The sequence below is a fragment of the Vicugna pacos genome, unplaced genomic scaffold (genome assembly GCF_048564905.1).
Source record: "Vicugna pacos unplaced genomic scaffold, VicPac4 scaffold_19, whole genome shotgun sequence".
In the NCBI taxonomy this organism is placed as follows: domain Eukaryota; kingdom Metazoa; phylum Chordata; class Mammalia; order Artiodactyla; family Camelidae; genus Vicugna; species Vicugna pacos.
In genome coordinates this window covers 77,482,657-77,508,695 of record NW_027328740.1, presented here as the reverse complement: position 1 = coordinate 77,508,695, position 26,039 = coordinate 77,482,657, and the positions used below count along the sequence as shown (strand labels likewise).

Here is a 26,039-nt window from a genome sequence, read left to right as displayed (position 1 = left end):
GGCGGATCTCTGTCCAATGCCTTGAGATTTGGGAAAGGGTTTACGAGTGCAGAAGGGAGAGGTCAGGTCCTCTGTGCTTTTCCTGAGTGCCCTGGCCTTACCCATTCCCCCAGCCCCCTCTGGGCAGCCAAGCCAAGGAGCTGGGCCACCAGGGGTTGTGCTGATCAATAATCCACCTTCACCCCAATTCCGGGGGTAGGTACACATGGTTGTAGACACTGGAGTCAGGTCCTTGGAGGAATTCCTCACCGAACTATGTTTTGGACCTTTTATTTTTCTCTAGAACCTCCAGCTGAAGAAGATTGTTTTAGACACATGAAAGTTGAGGACACCTTCTGTCCCCTCGCAACCCAGGTGGGGCTGGGAGTCTGCTGTTTCTATAGCCGGTGGGATCGTGTTGATTTGGGCATCCCTGTGCCTGAATTCCTGCAGTACACTCGGTGGTAAGGTTGGGGGTGCCTGGCAGGGAGGGAAGCAGGTTGGGAGACTGTAGAGCTGGGCTGATGTTAACCTGGGGTGAGCGGGAGCTTGCTGATGCATGGCATCTCGGGGCAGGGAACTCTCCACACTCAAGAGGGGTTCCCACTCCCGCAGGGTCCCTTTGATCAGGGTGCTGGGCTGTCAGGGGACCACAGGGGTCCCAGTGAGGATTAGGGTGCCTTCAGGCAATGGGAAGTGTGGGGTCCAGTGGCAATTGAATTAACTGTGCACCCAAACCCAGCCCCCACCTCTTTCAGCCTGTTTCCTAATCTGCAAAACTGGAATGTTATTAAACATCTCACGGGGTCATTGATGGGCTGGGACAGACTAGACAGTCAGGAGCTGGAATTCCTCTGTCCCCTGATTGTTTGCCTTCTTTCTGACTATTTGCTCTCACAAGCTCAGTCTCTCTGTCTCTCGCTCTTTCACTTCTAAGTGTCTCTCATGCTCTGGTTTCATTTGATTTCCAACCACCGCCCCTCCCCTCCGCCAAACTCCAGATGAGTGAACTTGATTTCTATGTGTCAGTTCCAAATTCCCAGGAAAGATGCTCTGTCACCCTCTGGATCTGCTGTCCAACCCATGAGTTGTGGCCAGAGGAGCGAGTCCCTCTGGGACCAGCAGAGGGTCTCTGCCCAGCCCCCAGCCACCACTGTGGGAGCACATAGCTCTCCGTGGAGGAAGTACTGGCTGTGACCTTGTGTCACTAAGTGTGAATTTATGTCTTCTCTTGAACCACCTTCATCCTCCTAAACAAAGATGAAAATTAAACACTCCCGGGATTTGTGTCATGGAACACTCAGGGTGGGGGCTAATGGGGCTGGAATTTCTGCTGTATTTAAGGGGCTACAGTGAATCCCCAACGAGAGCCTGCAAAGGGAACAGCACCAGCCCCACCCGGCACTTAGGGCGCTGAGTCTGCGTGACGTTGAGCCAGGCTTCTGACCACAGCTCAGGGGTCTGGTCTGACCAGTTAGCCTTTGAAACCAACCAGCTTTGGATTCCTCAATCCCACCCTGAGGTTTTACCTGAACCATCAGCTTCTGTATCTCTGAAGACAGATGCTGAGGACCCTTCACGTAAGCCGTTCGCACAGCCCTGTTCAGGCCTTTGTGCTTCACGGTCTGCCCGGCGAGCTGACCGAGGTTGGTATTTTACTGATGTTAGAAGTAGTCTGGTTTCCCGATGTACTGTTTCACTGAACAAGCAACAGAAGCCACTTCTCGCTGATAAAAGCAGAAAAGGGACATAATGAAAAGATACTGGGAGGGTGTGTGGAGTGGCCAGGACCGGAGCCAACCCAGGAGCTGTAGGAGGTGTTAGGGAGCCCCAGGCACCAGGCTGGGAGGGGTGCTACCGGGCCCCCTGCCACCCCAGAAGGGACCCCCCTCCACCCGACCCTCCACCTCACTCACTGCAGGTTCATGTCCCGGCAGGGCCAGGTCACACTGAAGCCACCAGCACACACCTCAGTGGGGGAGCTGGCCCCGTTTGAGCTGCGGGCGTGCCTGGTGTGGGGAGAGGCCCAGTTAGAGGAAGGCAGTTCCCCTACTGTTCCGAGTTAAGGTGCAAGTCAGTGCCCATCACTCAGGAGAGCCAGGCTGGACGGACCTCATTGTGGTGACTAGGCTGTCTGAGTTCACTTATTACTTTCTACGTTTGAAGGCCCTGGAGGGAGAAAAAGTGAAGGTTCTAGTACTTATTTTGTGTTTCCCACGTACCAGGTGTGGTAAGCAAGCCACTTCAGACAAGGCCCGGAGCAACCACGTAAATAGGCCACGGAGCAAGTCGTGCAGTCAGGCCTCTGTGGTCCCGAAACCCGTGTCCCCATCGGCTCCATAGTTACCAGTGGAAACTAGGGGGATTTATGGGACTGTGTGCTCCTGTGAGGGCTGGGATATGTGTGTTTAAGTCCACATCTTCAGAAACTCGGCTAGAACCACAGCCACTGATTGCACGGTGGCAGAGGAAGGGAGGATTCCAGCCTCTGGTCCAGCTCGTGTGGAGCTCAGAAGTTCTTCCTCCTGTCCTGAAAATAACACCAAATCTGAGGGAGCTGCAAACCCACTGCTCTTCTTAGATCCCAGAAGACTGAGGGGGAAAGCTGCTTCCAACCCAGAGAGGTTGCAAAGGGAACAGCGGGCAGGCTTGGAGAGTCACAGCTCCCAAGGCAGAACCTGCTTTTGTAAGAACCCCGGGGGCACGCAGATTTAACAGGTCCCTGAGGCCAGCAGGAGGCTCAGTGTGGGGAAATCAGAGTGTGACAACTCCAGGGGGCCAGTCAGAGGGGCCCCATGCTCTTTTTCATGTATTTTACATCCAGGACCGTGTCCTGTTCTCAGAATGAAGGTCAGAGGATAACTCCTCATGCTTCCTGCCTGGAGAGGAGAAAATAACTGTATTGAAATACACCCAGAACATTCTGTTTCATTGGGGGAAGTTGTTTTTTGTTTGTTTTTTTAATGAGAAATTATTTTACCAGAGCCTAACCAACCTGGGAGAAGGGAAATCCCTTCTGTGTCACCCAAATTGGGGTGGGGGGAAAGAGACACACTTGTGGAGGTCACAGCTCAGGGCACAGGCTCAATGAGAACTAATCACAGGACTGCAGATGCCCTGCTCTGTCCCGCTCCCCCAACACCTTACCTCCATGTCAGTAGGGCCCGTGTGTAATAACAGGAATAATACTAACAGAAGTAAATGTCTCAGGAGTGTCTAGGGAAAACCCAAAGACAGCGGGGAGATGAAAACAAGGACACACAGGCTGTTTTAGCCTCTCACACCAATAGCTGTAGCAAACTACACACAGCCCAGCCCCAGCAGATAAACAGACAACCTCACAGAAGAAATTATTTATTTTGGTTCTCTTACCCAGTGCATTCCATGGTGCATCCTCGCCTAGAATTGAGTGGAAGCAAGTCCATCTCAGAAGGGACATAACTGAAGAGGGATGGCTTCCCAGACTCTGAGGGGCAGAGAGAGCACCAGCCTGGGTTAGAGAAAGGTGAGGGGTGGGGTAGGGTGTGGGCTGCCTTCTTCCCCATATAAGGAACCTTCCTGAGGCCAGCACAGTAGGAGGGAGGGCCATGGGGTGGAAGCAGCCAGACTTCATCCTGAGAACTGTTGGGATGCCTCAAAGGGACCATTCAGGTGCCCAAACTGGGCCCTGATTGAGGGAGCCAGTCGGTCTGACTCAGAGCCCAGGACTGAGGTGGGCTCACAGCAGGCCGGTATTACTTGGCCGGATCCATTTCACTTCTCCGAAGCCCTGTGTAAAACATGAAGCGTGGACGGCCTGGTGAGCACAGCTCTGCCCTCAAGACCGGTTTCAACTCCTCTCTTCCCAGAGAACAGCATCTCTGAACCCGTCCTGGGTGACCTCACAGAGATCACCCTAGTGGCCCAGGCTAGTGACCGGGAACATGTACCTTCCTGCAGGCAACCCCTGACGTCCACTGATGCATCATATACTGGCAAAGAGTGAGTCACTGTGCATTGGTCTAACAGCAGAGGCTCTGCCAAAGGCCCAAGAGGTGGTGTGTGGGACATGCAGGGGTGCAGGAGTGTAAGCAGCGCAAAAGTGTAACTGGTGACAGGGGTGCAGGGGCTGTGGAGGGCGCAGGCATTTCAGGGGATGTGGGGGAGGAGGGATGCAGAATTGCAGAGAGTAGCAGGGGTGCAGAGGTGCAGGGAGTGTAGGGATGCAGGGAGGTGCTCAGGGACCTGGCCAGGATTAGAAGGCAAGTGCACATCCTTGCAGTCAGCCTGACCCCGGTAGGCTATTGCAATGCTTTTGGGCGGCGGCGGCGGCGGTGGCGGTTGGGAGGCTGCCCGGGCAAGCCGATCGATTTCTTCTCTTCCCTGCAGCCTGGCCTGGGGTGGGGCTTGGCCGCCGGAGATTCACCAAATGTTGCACTCCAGGTAAGCTTGCTCCTGGTAGGTGGGGCGGTTAGGTCAGAGGGCGGTGGCAGCGGCAGAGGGGCGGAGCGGGTCTACCCCTGGTGAACGGGTGGAATAGCTGCCTTGTCCCGGCTGCTGGGCCTGGGAGCGGCCTCTTCTTCCCCAGGTCGCCGGACACTCCTGTCCCACTCAGCTTGCTGAGTGCGGAGTGGGGGCGGGGCCGTTAAGGTGCGGGACCCACGGGGGGAGGGAGGCTGCCGCGGGGGAGCCGATCAATTCGCTCCGCTCTCCCCGGAGGCGGAGCCAGGGGCGGCTTCTGCTGCCCTAGAGGCGGGACGCGGGTCTCCAGATGAACTTGCTCCTGGGAGGCGGCGGCGGAGGCGGCAGGGGCAGGGGATGTGTTCCAGGGAGTTGCTCCATTTCTTCTCTCCCCCACGGCCTGGCTTGGGGGCGACGTCTGCCGCCGGAGATTTGCCTGAGGTCCGACTCCAGGTGAGCTTGCTCCTGGGAGATGGGTGCAGTGCGGTCAGGGGGCTGGTAAGGTGGTGGCTGCAGGCATAGGGAGGCTGCCCCGGAGGAGATTGTGGATTAGCTCCATGTCTGCACCGCGTGGCCTGAAGGCGGCCTCTGCTGCTCCAGGTCCCGGGACACCCCTGTCCCACTTTGCCTGCTGGGGGCGGGAGGCAGGGTAGTCAGGGTGCAGGGGTGGCGGTGGTCGGGGGCCTGCAGCGGGGGAGCGGACCATTTGCTCCCATCTTCCCCGCGTCTTGTCCTGGGGGCGGTCGCTGTTGCCCTGTGTTATGAGACGCGTGTGTCCTAGTCGGCCTGACCCCGGGAGTTGGACTTGGTACTTTGGGGGTGGTGGCAGCAGCGGCAGGTTTTCCCATGGAACTTGTCCATTTGCTCCCACTTCCCCCCATGGTTTGCCCTGGGGGCGGTCCCTGTTGTCCCAAGTTCGTCGGACGTCCATCTCCAGGTCAGCCTGCTCCCTAGAGAAGGCCACTGTGAGGTCATGGGCAAGAGTGGTGGCTGCTGCGGGGGTAGGGGCTGCCTTGGGGAGCTGGTGGATTGGCTCCCGTCTCCCCGATGGCCTGGTGTGGGAGTGGCCTCTCCTGCCCCAGGTCACCAGACGCACCTGTCCCACTCAGCCTGCTGGGGGAGGGGCGCCCTGGGCGGTGCCTTTAAGGTGCGGGGGTGGCGATGGCGGGGGTAGAAGACCTGCAGCGCGGAGCCTGTCAATTTGCTCTCCTCTTCCCCGTGACCAATCCTGGGGGCGTCCTCTGCTGCCCAAGAAGCCGGATGCCCGTCTCCAGGTCAGCTTGCTCCTGGGAGACGGGCCCGATGTGGTCGAGGGGCAGAGGCAGTTGCGACGGCCGGCTGCCCCGCCTAATGGGGCCACTTCTTCTCCTCTCCCCTGACCTGGCCTGGGGACGTCCTCTCTGGCGCAAGATTCGCCTGACACCCCACACCTGGTCTGATTGCTCCTGGAAGGTGGGCGCGGTGAGATCAGGAGGTGGAGAGGACAGGGGCTGCCCCTGGAGAGCTGGAGGATAAGCTCCCATCTCTCTGCAGGCCTGACGTGGGGGCGGCCTCTGCTGCCCCTCGTTCCCAGGTCACACTTCTTCGGGTCATATTTCCCCGGGGTTGCGGTAGGGTGCGGGGGCGTCGGGGTGTTGGCGGGGGTATGGAGCCTGCCGCTCGGGAGCTGGGGGTTTAGCTCCCATCTTTTCCGCAGATTGGCCTGAGGGCAGCCTCTGTTGCTCCAGGTCGCAAAGCAATTTCTCTGACAGCTTAGCCACCGGAGGTGGGCAGGATGGGCTGAGAGGGCTGAGGCAGCCGCCAAGGTAGCGACGGAGGGGGCTGTCCCTGGCCAGCTGGTCAATTTGTTCCCATCTCAACCTTTGCTGCAGCAGTTTCGCAGAACGCCCTTCTCCAGTTTATTCTTCTCCAGGGAGGTGGGCGCAGTGCATGCAGCCCGAGTTCTGGGCTCTCCCTTGGGAGGGGCAGAACTCTCTTGTTCTCCTTTGTCTTTATTCTTCAGCGAAGTGGTTACTGGACGCAATTCTTAATTCTGAGAAAGTGTAGCCTGTGTTATGGAAGAGCTGCTGGACAGTGAGGTTTCTGGGTGGATTTTCACATCAGCTGATGCCCCAGGCAGGCAGGAAAGCTATTACTCAGAGCTTCTTAGTCTGGGGTTGGGGATGGCCCCGCCATCCTCACCATGCTTTTTAAAAATGTGTTACTCCCCTCTTTTTCCTAGGTGACATTTTAGGTTATTGGGTCTCAGATTGCTGACACACTCATCCCTGTTCTCAGACATCTTTTAAACTTGGGTGAAGTGATAAGTAGGGGAAGATGATTTACTGAAAGGTAAGAATACTTAAATTCGCATTAAAGCTACATTCTGTCAATCTTTCTAAAATGATTTTCCTCTGATTCTAAATCCACGACCTAGTGAATGTTGTACTCCTGTGTAAATTATTGATCTTCACATCACATTTGTTGAGTGGTCAACGAGATTTGTTAATTAGATTATTCCTGAAAGGAAAAGTTCAGGCTTTTCAGAGTTCCTTGTCTGATGTCACCCAGGCAGTCACAGTAGAAGACAGAGCTGATATAAAAATCCCTCAGCTGCCTGAACTGCAAAGCTTCTGGGATTACTGATCCCTGAAATGCAGGTGACTCTTGATGATAATCTGGGGGATGGTTTAAATGATCAGATTCTTCCAGTCCTATAAATGGGTTCCGTGGCCCCAGCCCCGGGAGAACTGGACATAAGGGCCATATCGTGTGTGGTGGGATGGGAAGGCAAGGTGTAAGAGCTGGAATCACTGAGATTCCACACTCGCTAAACACAGACTCCAGAGCCTAATTGTTGTCAGGTTCTGTTCTGGATTTGAGAGTGTGTTCATACATGATTCTTGCCCTTCTGGAGTCACTGCCTGGGTGGAAGTAACCTTTACATATATCTGTGGAGGATGACATTTAAGTAGATGGGCTGTTATGGTTCTCAATGTGCACAGGCTTGCTCTTCCAGGCACTCGTGGGACTAACGCGAGTCATGTTATTCACTCATTCACTGGTTTATTACCCTTGAATTGATCACTCGTCCCACAGTAAGTGAAACAAGGTAACAGGAAGCTGAGTTTTGTCCCCTCTCCTATCACTGATTGTTTTTCAGTCGGGCGCCCTGCGTATGCATTGTGAAACGGTGGTATTTCGTGCCCAATGGGGCAGCACTGTCAGTTCTGAGAATCAGGGGAGACACATGGGTAGGACAGCACCCTGACACACATGGCACCCCCCATCCCGTGAGACAGAATTGTCGATGCTCAGGTGACCCGATGTAGACTGCGGTGCTAAACCTGAGCATGTTTAGTTATCCTGGTGGCTATGAAAATACAGACTACCAGTCGCTACCTCTGGAGACTCTGAGGGTGTGCACCCCAGAATTCTGCATTTTAAGAAGCACTTTAACGAATCCTGATGAAGAGATCTGAGTGTCCCACGGAGAAACACTGGTGTGCGAGGCACCAATATTGAGGATTCTCAGGGAACGATGTCTTTTTAGGATGGTCCATGGGCCCTCACTTTAGACTTTTGCCTTGGGTTTAATTGTATGTGTTCAGAAGTGATGTCTTTCAATTCCAGTGCATGTCAGCATGCTCTGTGCAGGGATTTACTCTCAGTAGATGGCAAAAACTATGATTCTTCAGGTCACCGAGCTACACTGTGAACGATATTTTATTTTGGTTTTCTTTGTAGCAATGCAGAGTCTCCCGAGAAGAGATTTAGACTCAACAGCTTTGTGTCAGACTTTGGAAGACCGCTGCTGCCCAAGGTGTTCTCTGGCAGTGCAATGACGAATCTAGGTCCCTCTTTCACTGCTACATCAATGAAGTGGACCACTTGGACAAGGCCAAAGCTGGTATCGCTACCATAGCCCTTTACAGTGTTATTCGGCTCCAGGAAGCCATCAGATGCAGCAGGTGGCCAGAGGAGGAGCCGAACAGACTCATGAAATGTGACATCCCCAACTTTATCAACACGGACCAGAACTCTGCCTTTGTGGAAGATGATTTCCTGATTTTGTAACTACCGATTGTTCTAGAAAATAAGCCAGTTGCCCAGAACTCACACAAAGACTTGAATTGAGAAACGTGCTTTCTCAGGTATCTTTCTGAAGATGTGAAGTCTGTCTTTGTATGGAAGGAAGTCCCCTTTCACAAAACTGAATGTGTTTGTGTCTGAGAGAGGGAAATGGAGACAGAAAGACGAAGAAGCAGAAGAGAGCCCCCTCAGAAGAGATCTAGTTAAGGTGAGTTTTTGTGCCTTTAAAAAACATTTGGGGTTTTAGGGGGAACAAAGTATTTACACTGTCTTATTCTCCTCATTGGAAACCTTGGCCCCGTCGTCAGAGTCAGCGGCCTTGAACGGGGGTTGCACGCTGCGTTTCATCTGGCACTGCCACTTCCACGCTCTGCCTTTAGCACGTTGCTTTGCCTGTCAGGGTTGCCACCCTTTTAACTGTAAGGTGAGGAGTCTGGAGTAGATGATCCACCCCAGCTCTGCTGTTTTGCAAATTTCTGATTTCGTATTCGGATGAGTCTGGGATACACCCAGAGCAGTATAAACCAGGCCCTACCTCCTGCCTATTGCTGGGGCATCCCTCAGGTCTGTGCCTTCTACTCAACCCTTTACTGAGCCCAGCTTTTGTCAGGAGCCCAAGTGCCTACCGGGATGGCAGGGGACTTGTCTTTCGTGGTCACGGTGGCCAAGAATTCTATTGGTGTGCTGAAACAACTCTTCTGAGATCCTCCACCCACCCCTGCTCAAACCTAATGACAGCACTACGGTTCCTTTCCTAGGAGGAGAATCAATCCATGGTGCATTTTATGACAATCCTGTCCCCAGGGATGCACGGAAGTTTATCAGCTGAGTGAGGGGAGGTGCCTCTGTGTCCCTGTATCTCTGTCTGCTGACAGTTCGCTGCCACCGGCTACTGAACAAGAAAAGTGCTATTCACCATGTTGTGTGTTTTCCAAATGTGTAGGTGATGGTCTTGTGGCTCGTGCGTGGGCTTTGATTTGGGATGGTGAAGGGCTTATAAATACCTCATCAACATGTATTCGAGGTGGCCTGGTGCCACACAGATTTGATTCATGAAGGCATCAAGCCTGCACACTGGTTTGGAAACAACTTGGTTTTGATCATTCACACTGCATGCATGACTCGCTGCTAATCTCTGGGTGGTTTTTCATTTCAGATTTATTCACCCCATGTCTTGCTTAAGCTGAAAAATACATTTATTTCACCAGAATATTCTCTGATTCTTTGTTTACACACATCCAGTTTTTTTAATTCCTTTAAAAATGATTCTGTGTTTATAATGCCTCCTAATTTCTATCATCTCTATGTTGCCAGTGGCCTGAGACATGCACCAGATTTGATGCCGGAACAGTTCCACCAAAAGAAATCCCTTTGCCGTAATATCTTTTGAGGAAAATATTATTCTTTAAGGCTCTAACAGTAAATCGTAGAAGAAAGCATGGAACATTTCTTGTAGTTAATACATGTTCATGTGAAAAGAAATGATATTTTCATTAAACAATGTTGATTTTAATAACTTTTACAAATGTGAACATTATTATTCATAATTTAAGTAACCAGATAAAACCACAGTTATTTATTATGAAGATTGAAAACTATTTACACGGTCTCTTAATTAGAAGTAGCTTTATTAGAAGACTGAAGGGTATTTAAAAGATGGAAAAATACCCATGATGACACCATCATTTTTATTAACTAAATATCAAGAACTGTGCAGGGATAAGATTTAACCCTCTGCAAACTGCCAAGTTAGCATGAGGTAGTTTGTGGATGCTGCCAGAGGACAGGACACTCCCCCAGGATCAGAGACAAAGGACTTCCTGCCAGCACAGCAGGCAGCCTGTGGTTCAAGTTCATATTGGTTCCTGAGTTCCTTTCCTATTGCTGTTGTAACAAAGGACCACAGACTCAGTGGCTTAAAGCAATACACATTCATCTTCTCACTGTTCTAGGGTGCAGTAGTGCAAAGTCAATGTCAGTGGGTAAAACCAACGAGTGGCCAAGGCTAAGTTCCACACCGAGGCTCTTGGGAGGGATTCGTCATCCTACCTTTCCCAGCTTGCAGAGGTGCTCACACTCCTTGGCCCAGGGCCCTGTGTCACTGTGACCTCTGCTGCCACTTTACATCTCTGTCTCTGACTATATAGATATAGAGGAAGAGTCTTCTACATCTGGTATGGACCCTTTTTCCTACATGGACATTGTATCCCTATTTATGTGCAGATGAAAACCCCTTCCCTCCAGGGTGCGGTGGCATCAGCTCACAAGATGACCACTCTGGGCTTTAAGTGTCCTCTTTGTATTGTCATCAGGGAACTTCTCTCTCCATAGTTAGCTCTGTGTTAATTTGTTGTTATATTTTACCCAGAATTACTGAAAGTTTTACTTAAAAGGGATCCTAATTAGCTCTGTTTACCTGTTTCCAGAGCTGAAAGCTTCAGTTCTAGAGTATCAGTTTGATTTTTCCTAAAAATACATTCCAGTATATTTCTCTGGTGAAAGTCTCTACCCTGTTATCTATTGTCCCATCATTTCCTTATTTTCTTGAATATATTAAAAGTATTTTATAGCCTTTATTGGTAACTCTGATGCCTACATCACATGGGGTTTGCATCCTTTGTCTAATGCTCCTTATTCTCATGTTATCTGTCATATAGTCTGGACATGTTGCATGTCTAGAAATTCTTTATTACATGGCAGACATTGCAAATGAAAAATCCATGTTATCTTCTGTGAGAGCTTTTCTACCTTCCCGTTAGGCAGACAGTGTGAGGGACTGATCATGTCACTCCAATCAGGCGCTGAGGTGGATCAGGACTAAAGTGCCTTTTTTCTTAAAACAGCTTTGAGGTATACTTGGCAAAATAATTTTCACACGTTTAAAGTGTACAGCTTAATACGTTTTGACGTAAGTATATCCCCAAGGAACCATGACCACACTCAAGACAGTGAACATACCCATCACCCACAAAGCTTCTCTCCTGACTTTTGTTGTCCCTCCCTCCCTCCCCGTCTCTTCTCCTGGGAACCATTGATCTGCTTTCTATCACAACATATTGGTTTGCATTTTCAAGATCCTTATATGAATGGATTCATGCAGTATCTACTCTATGTTGTCTGACTTCTTTCATTCAGTGTAATTATTTTGAGAATCATCTGTGTTGCTGTATTAATAGCTTGTTTGTCTTATAGTAGAGTATTGTTTAGTGCTGAGATTTTACTGAAGAGTTTATTGTGAGCAGTGTTTGTATAGACCATCATTTCTTTCTGCATTTACTTCTTGATGGATGCATGGGTTATTTACAACTTGTGCTATTATAAATAAAATAGCAGTGAATATTTGGTTACAAGTCTTTGTATGGACATATGCTTTTCCTTTCTAAAGCACCAGATGAGGAATGTCTGGATTATATGGTACACAGGTGTTTACCTTTTTAAAAGAATCTGTTAAAGACTTTTCCAAAATGGTTGTACTATTGTAAATTCCTCGTGGTGTGTATCAGTTCTGGTTGCTCTACTTCCTTGCCAGCACCTTGTAAGGTCAGTCTTTCTAACTGTATTCATTCTAGTATGTATGTGAACTAGTATCTCACTGTGGTTTTTAAAAGTATTTCTCTAATGACTAATGACACCTTTAATCAGCATCTTTTCATATGCTTATTATCCATCTGGATATCTTTACTGAAGTGTGTTTTCTGGCCTCATTCATTCAGGTGTTTGAATTATTATTGAATTTTGAGACCTCTTTATTCTGGATCAGATACAATGAGAGAACTTTATCAGATATATGATCTGCAAATAGCTTCTGTCTATGGCTTGTCTTTTCATTTGCTTAGCAGTGTTTAGAAGAGCATTGAAGAGTCTTCATGTTCATAAAGTTCACTCTATCAGTTTCTTTTTAAAATAGATGATACTTTTGGTGTCATAGCAAAGAAAAATTTGCCAAACCCAAGGCCATAAAGCTTAAGCCTATGCTTGTTCTCCTAGCTGTTTTATAGTTTTAGATTTCCTATTAAGATCTATGATCCATTTTGAGGTAAATTTGGTATATTTTGTGAGGTGTGGATCAAAGTTCATTTTTTTTTTTTTGCGTATCACGATCTAATTGTTCCAGCACTACATGCTGAAAAGATCCTTTCTCCACAGCATCCTTTTTGAGAATCAATTGTCTGTATAAGTCTTGGTTTAGTTCTGAACATTCTATTGTGTTCCATTATTCTATTTTTCTGTTTTACACCAACACCATAATTTCTGATTACTGTAGCTTTATAAAAAAAGTTTGAAAATCAGATACTGCAAGTCTTCCAACTTTGTTTTTCTTGTTCAAAGTTGTTTTGGATTTTTGGGATCCTTTGAATTTTTATATGAATTATAGAATAAGTTTTTAAATTCCTTACATCCTGTTCTGCCAAAATTCCACCCATGTCTTTGGCCGTCTCCAAAGCCACATTTTCTGAAGAAGTCTCTCTAGATCCCAGGTGAAAGGAATTTCTCTTTCGTCTGTGCTCAAATCACATTTGATATTATTTGATTACATTTAATCATATTTGCCTGTATGTACTTGTCTGACCTTTCCAGCAATTTAGTAAATCTCAAAAGATTAGGAATCTTGACTTGGTTCCCTCTGTGTGCTGAGAAACTAGTTCTATGCTTTGCAGGAGTGAGCCCTGCAGTAAGAGGTATCTGCAGCACACATCTAGCTCATTGCTTGAATATTGTCAAGGAATTCTGCAGATTTAGAATTGTTTATTGATTGTTGTCTCCAAGACGGCTCAGTCTTTTTTATTTCTATTGCTACTGCTGCAGTTTCAAAGAACAATGGGCTAGTTATTTTCCAAATATCAAATCATACTCTAATTGTGTTGTCACGCAAATTATGTGCTGCTGTGTCTTAACAACCTGCTTAGTGTTCACAGGCTCCTTCACTCATGGAAAATTTGGGAGAATGTCATATCCTTAGAGATAGCAATGCTGTCTTTGGCGACCTGAGCAGCAGTATCTGAATTCACTCCTGCTGTTTTTCCAGTGTCCCCTCTAGACCTCCTCCAGCCCTCCATGGGGGGCCCTGCAGTTCTGCCCTAGAAAAGCCTGTTGCTTCTCAGGAAGACTTCCCTATGAAACATAACCATGTCCTTCTTGTGGGGACATTCAGTCCAGAGACCTGAAAGCAGGGGAAAATATTTAGCCTGCTTTTGGTAGAACCTAAATTCTTCCATACTTGTTAGAAGCAATTTCAATGAGGAAACTGTTTTGGCATCTAACAAATCAGCATAAATGACTGATGAGGAAGATCAGCTTCCCCATCCCACTCAGTCGTCATGTTGATGTGACACACACATTGGCAAACATTTTCTCCTGTGAGCAACGTAAAGTTCAAGACGTTATGAATGGCTTTTTGTTTTTATTTCTTAGTCTTTCCACATTCACTGTGTCTCGTGAGATTATATGAATCCTGCTTATTTTCAGCCCAGCACTAAACTTTTTAAAAGGATCACGTGTTTAAAAGGCTAGTGGACAATTTTTTAGAAGACAGAAACCCTTAAATTTTGGTCCCAGAGTTGAATCTTGGTTAGTGGTGAATGAAAATTCCCGTTAAAATTTTAAATTCAGTGATATAAAGTCTTAAAAATAGTTAAATATTAGTCAATTTCATTAAACACTATAAGAGTTATTTACCTTTAAGCCTGTTTCTGGGGCAATTTTGCAATGATTCCCTCCCTTTATCAATTCCCTCTTTATCAGAATCCTTGAGAGGCCCCTGTCATCATTGTCAGTATCATCATCATCAACATGGAACTGATTCTTCTGGAAGATTCTAGGAAAATAAAGAGATGGACGGGATTATGTGTAGGTCAGTGTGTGCATATACAATAAGAACAGCTGTCAGACATTAGATGCAAGATACCCATTTCATTTAGGGGAGAATGTGGTCATGAAATCCTGATGTGGTGAATGAAGGAAGCGGTGGGAACAGGATAGTCAATGGAAAGGAGGAGGAAGTGAGTGAATTGGAGAGCATAGATCCTTGGTTAGTTGATCAGCACATTGGTGAGAATGAGGGGAGTGTGATGGCAGAATCATGTCCCTCCCCGGCCACAGGGTAGCCACCTGTGACATGTTACTGTACATGGCAAAAGGGATGACAGATATTTTAGGATTAAAAATCTTAGAGGATTTCTGTCTCCTAAATTGTCTATTAGTTAGCCTTTAAACCCATGATACATTATTATAGATTAGTGCAGGGGCACAAATAAAAAGGATTCATATAATCTCACCAGACAAACTGAATGTAGAAAGGATAAGGAAGAAAAACAAAAAGTCACTTATAAGTGCCTTGAACCATAAATTGCTCATGAGGAAATGTTACACAAGGTGAATGTCACAGCCACATACATACTGCCTGAGTGGGATGGGACAAGGGGATCCTGAGATGAGACAATAGGGTGAGTAGTCTGGATTGTCCAGGTGGGCTGAATGTAATCACAGGGGTCCTTAAAATGGAGGATATTTCCCAGCTGAGTTTAAAATCAGAGGGAGGTGTAGCGATGGAGCAATGTTCAGAAAGGCTGCTGACCATGAAAATGGAGGAAGTTGAGGGGCACAAGCTAAGGAAGGTGGGTGACCTCTGTAAACTGGAAAAAAAAAGGAAACATTCTCTTCTAGACCCTCTAGAAGGAAGGAACCCTGCTGGTATCTTGAATTTATCCCAATGAGAACTGTGTTGGATCTCTGACATCCACAGCCATAAGCTAATAAGTCTGTGCTGGTTTAAGCTATTAAGCTTAATGGAATTTGTTACAGTGGTAATAGGAAAATAACATAGTGAGCGGTAGTGTAAGGGATTAAAGGTCTAGGATGGGGTGTGGAGAGAATTCTGACATTTACACCTAAAAAACAACCAGGTGAAGGGGGAAGGTGTTTTAAGGAAGACCTACCTGGCAGGGCTGTCAAGCAGACTGGAGTGAGCGAATCCTTGGAGTTAGAGGAATCAATTAAACCTCTACAAGGAAAATAAGAAATAAAATGTAGCAGGGCTTCAGTGTTAGTAGATGTAGGAATGGAAATGGGCAGAGAGATATAAACATTATTTTGAAATTAGCTACAGGTTTGATGACTGCATGTTTGGGAGAGTTAGCCGATGTGTGGACTGAATGCATCCCCTCAAAATCCATATGTCGAAACCTCATCTCCCAGGGTGATGATATAGGGATGCGGGGCCTTTGGGAGGTGATTAGTAGGATAAAATGAGGTCATGAGAGTAGAGCCCTCATGAATGGTATTAGTGTTCTTATACAGGGCCCCAAAGTGCTTGCTTCTCTCTCCTCTCTGGGCCATGAAGATAGTGGGAAGACAGCCATCTTCGAGCTGGCAATCCTCTCCCAGATACATTGACCTTGAAAGCCTCAGCCTCCAAACCATAAGGAATATGCTGGTTGTTTAAGCCACCCGACACACGGTAATTTGTTACAGAATCCCAGACTGACGAAGACAGTGGAGAATGCCACTGTGTTTTGCACTGATTGCCTGGAGAATGCTGAAACCCAGGGAAGTGGGCAGCACAGACGTTTACTCATTTAATCCTGCCAACACTGTAGGGGATAGAGTCTACATTTTCCTCGCTATTTAAAAGGTAAGGAAAAAGAGGCACAAATAATAACAATGACAACGACAACAACAACAACAACAGCAACAATAATTTGTCCAAGATTCACACAGAACTCCCTGGAGGGAGAGTGAGAATTAATACTTATGCAGGCTGGCCCCAGAGCCCCTGCTCATAACTACTAAGTCAGATCACCTTGCTTATTTAATCAGTTTTTTTCAACTGTGATATGAGTGTACTGTGTCCAGTAACTTATAATTTCAAAATACCTCACTGTAAGGGAAACATTAGTCGCAGGCATTACAACCCACAGAAAGCTAGACATACAAAAATAACTTGTTAAGGCAAGATAACCAATAATGTTTTTAAATATTATACCTGCTGACCCTTTGCAATAAAGTGTTTATTTATAATTCTGTCTGGCTACAGAATAACATCATAATCCTGCATGTGGCTGGTGGCTCCCGTGTTGGACAGCACGGGTCTAGAGAATTTAAATGACTTGCCCAGCCTTGCCCAGGAAGCTCGTGGTGGGATCAGAGCTATAGTCTGGGACTGTTCCTTCCTATCCAAGTCCCTCATGGAAGTTTAGAAGCTTCTCCTTTGGTGCCCAGCTGTCTATCCGTACTTATGACATCTTGTCAGGTGCCCCGGCCTGCTCCTGAACATCAGCCAGAACCCACTTCTGCTCTTTTTTGGCCAGGTAATACCTTCTAGCAACTTCCATTGCCTTCTTGGCATCAGTTTTTACATGGAAGGGTAGTGGCTAGAGAAGGAAATGTGTCCACATGACAGGTTTTTCATAAATAAAGTAGGAGTGGTCAAGAGAAGAAAACCTCAGGAATACGAGTGGAAGCAGGTCATTTAATATACCAGATGCGTACTTTCAATGTATGTTTGTGTTTCCGAGTCCACGCTTGTTCTACTCGTGCATTATAGGCCAACACATCAGGAGACAAGGATTTGGGGCAAGAAATAGCGGCTTTAATTTGTAAAGCCAGTGGAGAAGATGGTAGACCAATGTCCTGGAGAACCATCATCCCAAGTCAGAATTCAGGCTCTTCTTATATTAAAAAGGGGAAGCGGGAATGCTTGGTTGATGCAAACTTGGTGTATGAATTCTTTGTTTTTAGAATCCTTTGTTCTTGCAGCTCTTCACCTGGGTCAGATCCGTGTAAACCTCCAACAAGCAAATGTTATTTTCTATTCTGTATCTTGTTATCTTTATACGAATGGAAAAGTGATAATATCCTTCAAAGTCAGAGCCTTGAGATTAGGGTCTCCTGTATATTTCAGGATCTAGGCAACATTGTTTCACAAAAGGTGCAGAAACAGCAAGACTAAGCCTAGGAAACAGGGCACAGGTTTAAAGTCAAAGGAACAGATCTAATATGGAGTCAGATTTGTTCTTTCCTATTTCAGTAGTGCCATGGAGAAGGCACTGTGGGCAGCTTTCTGTAGGGTCCTGGAGGCTTTCTCTCTCAGCCTCTGTGCGCCTCTATTGAAAACCCGTCATCGCTATCTGGCCTGCTGGAAAACCAGTCTGCCTGTTTTGCCCTGAAGTTGTGTTCTGTTTATAACTCATCTCTACTCCTTGGAAAACAACTCAATAAAAACTCAGTTGGTTTCCCACCAGCCCTGAGCAGGGGTGAGGGATAGCATGTTATTATTTTATAAAAAAAAATATAAAAAAGTTTTAAAACAGCACTGGGCACATAGGAGAGAGACAATCAATGCTTCCTGGCTTAAATCGAAAATGATGACTCAGTGAGTCTATGGCTGCTGTATTTGCTGAGCTAGTTACTCCTTTGCTCCATTACACATTTATTTTAACTGAAAAAGAAATATATGCATATGGTTAAAAAAATTCAAACAGAGCAAAAAATACTCAAGTGAAAGAAGTTTTCCCTCATCCTCTGTTCTTACACGCCTCCCTGGAGATGCCAATGTTTACAATCCTTTGTGTGCTTTTCCAGATATGCTATGCAAGTTCCCACCAATGTATGTAAATTCCTTTAAAGTTTTACTTATTTTTAACTTTAAGGGATATAAATCCTCAAGTGGCTTCTGCCACAGTAATAGAAAAGAAGAAATCTGACTCCATATTAGATCTGTTCCTTTGACTTTAACCCTGTGCTCTGTCTCCTAGGCTTCTTCTTGCTTGTAAAACAATGTTGCCTAGAGCCCAAAATATACAGGAGAGCCTATTCTGAAGGCTCTGACCTTTAAGGGTATTTAACACTTTTCCAATCATATAAAGATAACACGTTGCAGAATAGAAAATAACGTTTGTTTTGTTGGAGGTTTACAGGGATCTGACCCAGGGAGATAGCTGGAAGAACAAAGGATTCTAACAAGAAGGAATTCCTACACCAAGAAGTTTGCAAAAACCAAGCACATAGGAAAGCAGCCTGAATTGTGACTTGGGGAGATGGTTTTCCAGGACATTAGTTTGCCATCTAGGTCTACAGAAACTTGCTATTCCATGCCCCAACACTTGGTCTCCCAACTTACTGGCCTGTCCTGCACTGAGGAGAATGAATTTGGACTCAATAACACTTCTACCTACCTAGCAAGTTGGACACTGGGACTGAGGGCAGCTCTCCCACACACAGGGGCCTACGGTGAGCCCTTGATTATTCCCCGAGGTTGGGGTGTGGTTTACCCAGGAGGGATGGGGACTCTACACCAACACTCAGGCAGTCTGCTCCTTCTGGGGCTCTGACATTTTACCTCCCGCTCCCTGCCAGCCCAACATTTGGGACAGTGGAGCTAAGGCAGAGATCGTGCCTGCCTGTTTCCCAGCGTGTAAAAGGGGAATATGTACTCTTCCCAAGGTAGTTCTGAGAAACAACACCTGCGGGTGCTTGGTTCCCTGAGCAACAGTAAACCTAGCTCCTTGTGGGGGCAACGGGTATGATACCCGTAGGGTTTCTGCAGAGACCTTAGCTGGAGGGCTGGGCCAGGGACGTAAAATATGAGCTGTGGGCAATGACGGGTAAGAGAAGGGTGTATAGGCAGGACTGCTGCCTCCTTCGGGGTGCCACAAGAGGTAAAACGCTTTCTCCCCATCTCTGTTTCTCCCCTCCCAATTCCAGATAACTGCCTTCCCTCTGCTCCTCCTGTCCATGTGTCTCCCTCCACTTTTCCCCGCCTCCCCTCCTCCTCCCCTATTCTCCCTCCCTCGGTTCCCCTTCTCTCTCAGGACCCAGAGCGGATCGCTGGCCCTCCTGCGCATGCGCAGTTGCTGCCAGCTGGACCGCGGGTTGGAAGCTCCAGCTCCGAGCCGGGGATCGGCCCCAATGGCTTCTCAGCTCTGTCGCCCTGAAGGCCTTTGGCTACTGCCTGGGGCCGGGGCCTCTGGCTGTGGAAGTGCAAGGTGAGGGGATATCGGGAAAGGGGTGAGGCGGCTGCGGGAGGGCGGTCGGCGTGTCACAGCCCCCAGGGCGCCAGTCAGCGTGTGTTCAGCTGGATTGCTCGGGCCAGACCCCTCTGCCCGCGCCACCTGCCCCGGCGCCCCGGCCACAGCTGTCCAGGGCCAGGTGTGCCCCTGCCGCCTCTTGGCCCAGCCGGGCTCCCCTCAGTCCGCGGCTGGCGTCCGCTTCCCCTCTCCCGCCCGCGAGTCCTCCCCTCCCGGGCTTCCTCTCCTTGGCCGCCGACCCGTCCCCACCACTGGGCGGGCTGTGTCCCGGGCGGGCGGGGTCTGCACACCCGGACGGGGCGGGCGGCTTGGGCTGGGGCTGGGGCTGGCCTCCGAGCGGGGCTGCAGCCCGCGTCCCCCACCCCGCTCTCCCTGCCCCGCGACCCCGGGGCTGCCTTCCTCTCCCTTTCCCGATCCCTGAGGTCCAGATTAGCGGCGTGGGCGCTGCTCCCCAGGCTGAGAGCCCGCGGCTGTAACTCCCAGCTTCTCCTGGTGGAGTCGGGAAAAGGGAGCGGCAGTGCTGAGGGAGCTTCTGTCTCCTTGATCAGGATTTCTGCCCCAGGTAAGTACCTTGAACACTTTCAGGTGTTATGATGGCGGTGCTTGTTGATGTCACATGTTTTTATACTGAGAGGGATTACAGTGGTGAAAGCAGGGCTTGGTTCAGTTAAAAATGAGCTGAAGGCATGAGGCTGTCTCATCCTCCATCATTCACTCTCCCAGGGTGAAACGTGAGACCGTCGATCTTAAAAAGATACTTATAGTCCCTAACTAGTCCAGCCCAGCTATTGTGTGTTAACAGGAACAGCACAACCCGAGGCGTTGGAGACCCAGGGACATTGCACTCCTAAAGAGCTCCTGGCAAAATCTGGTTTGTTTTGTTTTTTTTGTTTGTTTGTTTTACTTAAATTGTGGGACAGACTAGTAGTATAGAGGGAAAAATAATTGGCAAGAAGGATTTTTTCATTTAACAGCTTTATTGTGATATTGTTCACACACCATGAAGTCCACCCACTTGAATGTTACAATTCAGCAGCTTTTAGCATATTCACATTTGTGCAACCATTATTATTCCAGAACGTTTTCATCACATCAGAAAGACCAGTTGAAATGCATGACCTATCCACCCCTTCCCAGTGGTGGTTCTAAAGAAGTTTCTTGGCTGTTCCTGACCATAAATTAACTTGTTACATTCCATGAAATATCTGGGAGGAATTCTAATCAGAATTGCAATGAATCTGTCTATCAAAGCAGGAAGAATTAATGTCTTTATGGCATAAACTTCTTCTACACATGAATATATTTGGGACCCTATCTTTTCATCTGTCCAGAGCCAGGCCTATGGGAAATCCTCATTAATTCTTGGGTTTGTGAATGATGAGATTCAATACATCATTAGATGCAACTGTAGCCTTTCACTGAAGAGAAAAGTAACCTCGTAGAAGCCAAGTGATTCTCTGATGGTTAGAATGAGTGACCGCCAGTGCTGGAGTATTCGAGTGGACTTGGTGCTTGCAGAGTTCTCCACCACCTACAGCTAAGGGGATTACCGTGTTCTTTTACTTTTTTTTTTTATGGCGTTGCTTTTATTTTTACTTATTATATAAAATTATTTTTTATTGAAGTGTTGTAAATTTACCATGTTAGCTTCAGATGTACAGCAGAGATTCAGTTATAAGCTTATGCATATGTATATAAATGTTTTTCAGATTGTTTTTAGTACAACTCATTACAAGAAATTGAAAATAGTACCCTGTGCTATATAGTAGGTCCTTGTCATTTATTTTATATTTATTAATGTGTATCTGTTAATCCTCCCTTTCCTGCCTGCTAACAACAGTTGGCTTTCTATGTCCATGAGTCTATTTCTAGCAGCACCATTTTTGCTAGCAATATATGCTGGTTGGCTCTTTTCTGTTTCAGTAGTTCCATCTTATGTGTGGGCGTTTTTCTTCTGGTGGGCCTGTGTGTTTTGCACACGTGATAATAGAGATCTGTATTTGGGAGAACTCCAGGCCTCGTGTAGTCCCTTGTATGGAGCGCCCACTGAACTGATGCTTGAACTTGGAAAAAAACAGTAAATGTTGGAATTTCCACTATGGTTGAGACTTCCAGGTTTCTATAACCTCTTTAGCCCACCTAAATTTTGGCTTCACCCAATACTGGATAATTTCGTGGAACTTCATGGTATGGTGGTGTAGAGACAGGGCCTTGTATGCTTCTTCTCTTTCCTTTTTCTAACAATCATTTTCCTGGGCCTTCCAGGTACTCCCCCAGAAGGGCCCAGGGCTGGCTTGGTGTTGCACTGAGGCAATATTTGTTAATAAGTCCCTTTCCTCATCTCTTCTGAGCCTCCATTTCCTTCTCTGCACAATGAGGGCTTAGACTAGATAAGTGCTTTTCAGTTTCTTTTAAAGCCATGTTTCCTTTGAGAAACAGAAAATTCAAATCTCTCCTCCCATCACAACCCTTTAGATTTTGACACGTCCTCCAAGGAGTCACATAGCTCTTTGTGGTAAATTGATGTGATTGTGATTCCACGTGGCACAGAAAAGACTCTTCAGAGATTTATTGCAGGGAGAGGGCAGGAAAGGGGCAGTATGTCACACTTTCTTGTGTGAGCACTGGAGCAAAGGCTTGGGTTTAAATACAGTGTCTGATGTGGCATCTCTCTAATCTTGCACAATGTGATAAACCTCTATCCCTAGTTTCTTAATGTGTCAAGTTGGGGTGGTAATGTTTTAAGGCTTTTGTGAAACATTATACACATAAGCCATTTGTGTCTCGGTAGATACAAGACCTGCTAGAGAGTCGGAATTTCTTTAAAAATACATATATATTGTCCACATCACTCTGTCTGTGTGTATTTTGAAGTTCCTGGAGGGTGAGGGTTGAGTGTAATGTCCATCGTGGGACAGGTGGCCCATGGGTCTGTGTGCCTCAGATTGCCCCCTCCACCCCAGTCCTCTTCCTCTCAGTCCAGGATGAAGTTCCCTAGTAGATTTACACACAGGTCTTGTGGAAATGGCTTTTCATTTTATTGTTTCACCAAGGAGGGTTGCCATCATGATCTCTGTGGTCAGGTTTTGGTGACCTGAAGGCTATGCAATTGGGGATTTCTATTTTATAAAAAGAAAAAAAATTACAAATACAAAATTAGACCTAGGTTGGTGGCAGGGGCTTTTGAAAGTGGGGACCATTAGCTTTTTTAGCTTCAGGTGCAGTGGCCTCTGGCCACGAGGACACATCCTCATGCTCTGAATTTGGAGGGACCAGTGGGTTCTGTGGGAATATTTACTGAGTGCATCTCATGGGCTGCGCATTCTCTTATTTGTACTGTGTGTTCCTTATTTGAGACGGTGAGCTGATTTAAACTCAATAGCCTCTTTAAAATAATAGACTTTTTATTTTTAGATGTAATGTAGATTCCCATGTAGTTGTAAGAGATAATATGGAGAGGGCCTATGGACTCTTTGCCCAATTTTCTTTAATAGTTCCATCTTGCAAATTTGGGGTACTATTCATTCGTGACTCACTAACCCTTTTAGGTTTGTGTTATTGCCCTCATTTCTATTTATGAATAAACTGGTGTTGAGAGAAGCACACAGGTCTGCCCAGGTCACCCACGTGGTTAGTGAAGATTTGGGTGGAAAGTGGGCTTGGCATTTCCAAGCAGTACCATTATGATGGTCTGTGGCAGGGAGCAGCATTCACTTTGCTTGTTTATTCATTCATTCAACAAACATTTATTGAATAAACTCTGTGGGTCAGATGCTTTCATAGGGTTATCTGATTCTTCAGCAGTATGGAGAATCAGGTAATGTTTTCTTTTTCTTTTTTTTTTTAATATGAGAAAAATATCTCTGAGAGGTTATAATCTCCCCAAAGGAAAAATAGCTCATAAATGAGGGATAGTACATTTGTACAGTTCCTTCTTCTTATGCAGGTGGTATCCTAGGCATTTTACATTTGCAAACTTCCATAATCCAGATATATTCTTGTAAGGCAAGAAGTTTTTTTTTAATTGAAGTATAGTCAAGTTTACAATGTTGTGTCAATTGCAAGGTGGTTTTTTTTGAATTTTGAATGGAGAAAATATTTTTTGAGGGGGTTAATTAAGTTTATTTATTTGTTTCATTTTTCTAAAATGAGGTACTGAGGATTGAGCCTAGGTCCTTGAACATGCTAAGCACGTGCTCTACCACTGAACTGTACCCTCCTCCCCAAAGCAAGTTTTCTTACCCATTATTCTGCACCTTAGGAGTTCAAATAAATTGGCGTTGAAATCCAGATATTTTGATCCTACTATGGTTCTTTGCATTATATCCTGCTGAGCGGTGGGGAAGCAGTTCCTTTATTCATTCATTTATTCAGCAGTTTTGAGCACCGACTTTGCATCAGGGCCTGCCTAGGTGCTTGGAAACAGAAAACAAGAAATGATCCTTTTCTGCAGGGGATGGAAGCCTAGACCAAAAGCTGGGTAATGTGATCTGAGCTTCAGTAGCCATGTGCAGATGCTGAGGACAAAATTATCCCCGATTTGCTTGGACTTCCCTTGCCTTCTGGCTGGTGCACACCAGGTCGCCGCATCCCAGTGAGGCCCGCAGCCCACAGCACAGTATGTACATCGATTTACCCTCCCTTCTCGGCAGGGCCTGCAACATGAACGCCCCTGACTACGTGCAGTGCGCTGAGGACCACCAGACTCTCCCGATTGTGGTCCAACCCGTGGGGATCATCTTAGAGAATTTCTTTTGCATCTATAATGGAATCTCCTTGGTGAGCCAGATCAGACCGTGCGGCTCCCAGTGGGCACTCTGTATCTACTATAGGTATCTCTATGCGCCCGAGAATGGATGGAGTGACTTCCAGACCCACCGCAATGTCATGGGCCTTGTCACCATTACTGACTGCCTCTTGGCCAAGACCTTCTAGAAGCTCCACGCACAGAGGAGCTGTATGGCACCACGCTCTACGACTCTCAGCTCTTTGTCTTTGTGCTGTATGGGGAGGTGGCCGAGCAGCAGCACACCGACGTGGCCTTCAATCTACGAGGACTGCAGGGTGGTGGAGAAGAGGATCGACGACTTCACTGAGTCACTCTTCATCTTGCCCAAGTCCAAGTGGCTGGATGGGGACCCCGAAAATTCTGGGGAGAAGACCCCCCTCCTCTACATCCTATTTGAGAAGGAGGACTTCGTGGGACTGGACACAGACAGCAGGCAAGTCAACCTGAAGGCCGGGCCACCCTGGCTGTGTGACAGATTGCTTCCCTACATCCAGAATGGGATCATCAAGGAGGAGGGCTTTCTTGTAGCCAAGGCGGGAAGGAGGTGTAGCCCGCCGGTTTTCAGACGTTTAAAACTAAATCCGCCTTTGTTTCAGAGAGATCCTTTTAGGGTTAGTGTGGACACTTACTCCCCCTTTTCAGCCAGGACACTTGGGGGGACCCCTGGAGTTGCTGTCCAATAGAGTAGCCACAGCTACTGTTGTTAGTAGTGCTGGGGAGGAGGCCGGTCTGAGCTGAGATGTGCTGTAGGTCAAATGCACATCAGACGCTGAAACTTGTCTAGTAAAAAGAATATAAACTATCTTGTTACTTTCTATATTGATTACACGTCAAAATGATAGTATTTTACATACAGTAGAATAAGTAAGGTCTGTTCTTAAAATCAGTTGCTTGGTTTTTTTTTTGTTACATTTTAAACGTGGCAACTGGGAAACGTTATTTACATGACTCTCATTTCATTCCTGTTGGACAGCCTGTCCTGGGACAGTTTCATCCCTTTGCTTATAAATGAGACTCTGAATCCCGAGACGCAGAACGAGGTGCTGGTTGAGCTCAGGGTGGAGCCGATGTCTCCTGCCTCCCAGGCCCAGCACCAGCACGGCTCAGGCCCTCTCCCCTGCCTGACAGCCACCATGCCAAGTTAGGACATCAGAAACACTGCCAGGGGCTTCCGAATTATCTCCTTACGCAGGGAAAGGCGTGTCACGGTGTATGGGACACAGCAGGGAAACATTCGTCCTCACTTTGTCCCTGTGATTAGGTCAAAGGCCCCACTCTGCCTTGGAAGTGCAGACGATCTCTTCTGGGCTGCCTAACCCCTCACCCTCTACTATGTTTCCCTGTGTATCTTTCAAGCTGTCCCTCGGGCAGAAGAGGGTGAGACGTCTTTGCCGAGAGGTGGTCCCCCTTTACTGGGGAGAGTGAGGTGAGCTGTGTCCCCCCGGCCTACGGCCTCGGGCCTTGAGTCTGGAGAGCGCTCATGGCGGTCCCACAGGTGACGGTCGGAGGACATGGCACGTGCTGCCGGGCCCGCTGTGCAGGAGGGGCTCTGTGATTCTCTGTGATTCTAAGTTCAGATTCTACTTTCTTGTTGTTGGTAAGATGGAGGAGAAGATGCCAGAGAATTGATAAAAAGAAAATCCACACCAGTCCTGTGAATGACAGACACAGGGGATCCGTGTCCCACCTGCGTGTGGTGCCTGGCGGGCTCTGGAATAATTTTCACTTCCTCCCCG

General features: G+C 47.4%; 1 protein-coding gene and 1 long non-coding RNA gene across 2 annotated transcripts in view; both read left to right on the top strand.

Annotated features, from left to right (window-relative positions):
- LOC140693565 (uncharacterized) overlaps positions 1-26,039 on the top strand; it is a 545,747-nt gene that overhangs the window by 384,017 nt on the left and 135,691 nt on the right. Inside the window, exon 1 of the mRNA XM_072957353.1 lies at positions 19,800-20,076. The gene's annotated coding sequence lies outside the window, so the exon portion shown is untranslated. Of the gene's footprint in view, positions 20,077-26,039 lie in introns of the transcript that reaches the window.
- On the top strand, positions 1,430-8,420 carry LOC140693579 (uncharacterized). The gene is made up of 7 exons (XR_012069343.1): positions 1,430-1,625; positions 3,356-3,484; positions 3,828-3,960; positions 4,348-4,401; positions 4,678-4,872; positions 6,641-6,750; positions 8,146-8,420. It is a non-coding gene; the product is annotated as an uncharacterized lncRNA (long non-coding RNA).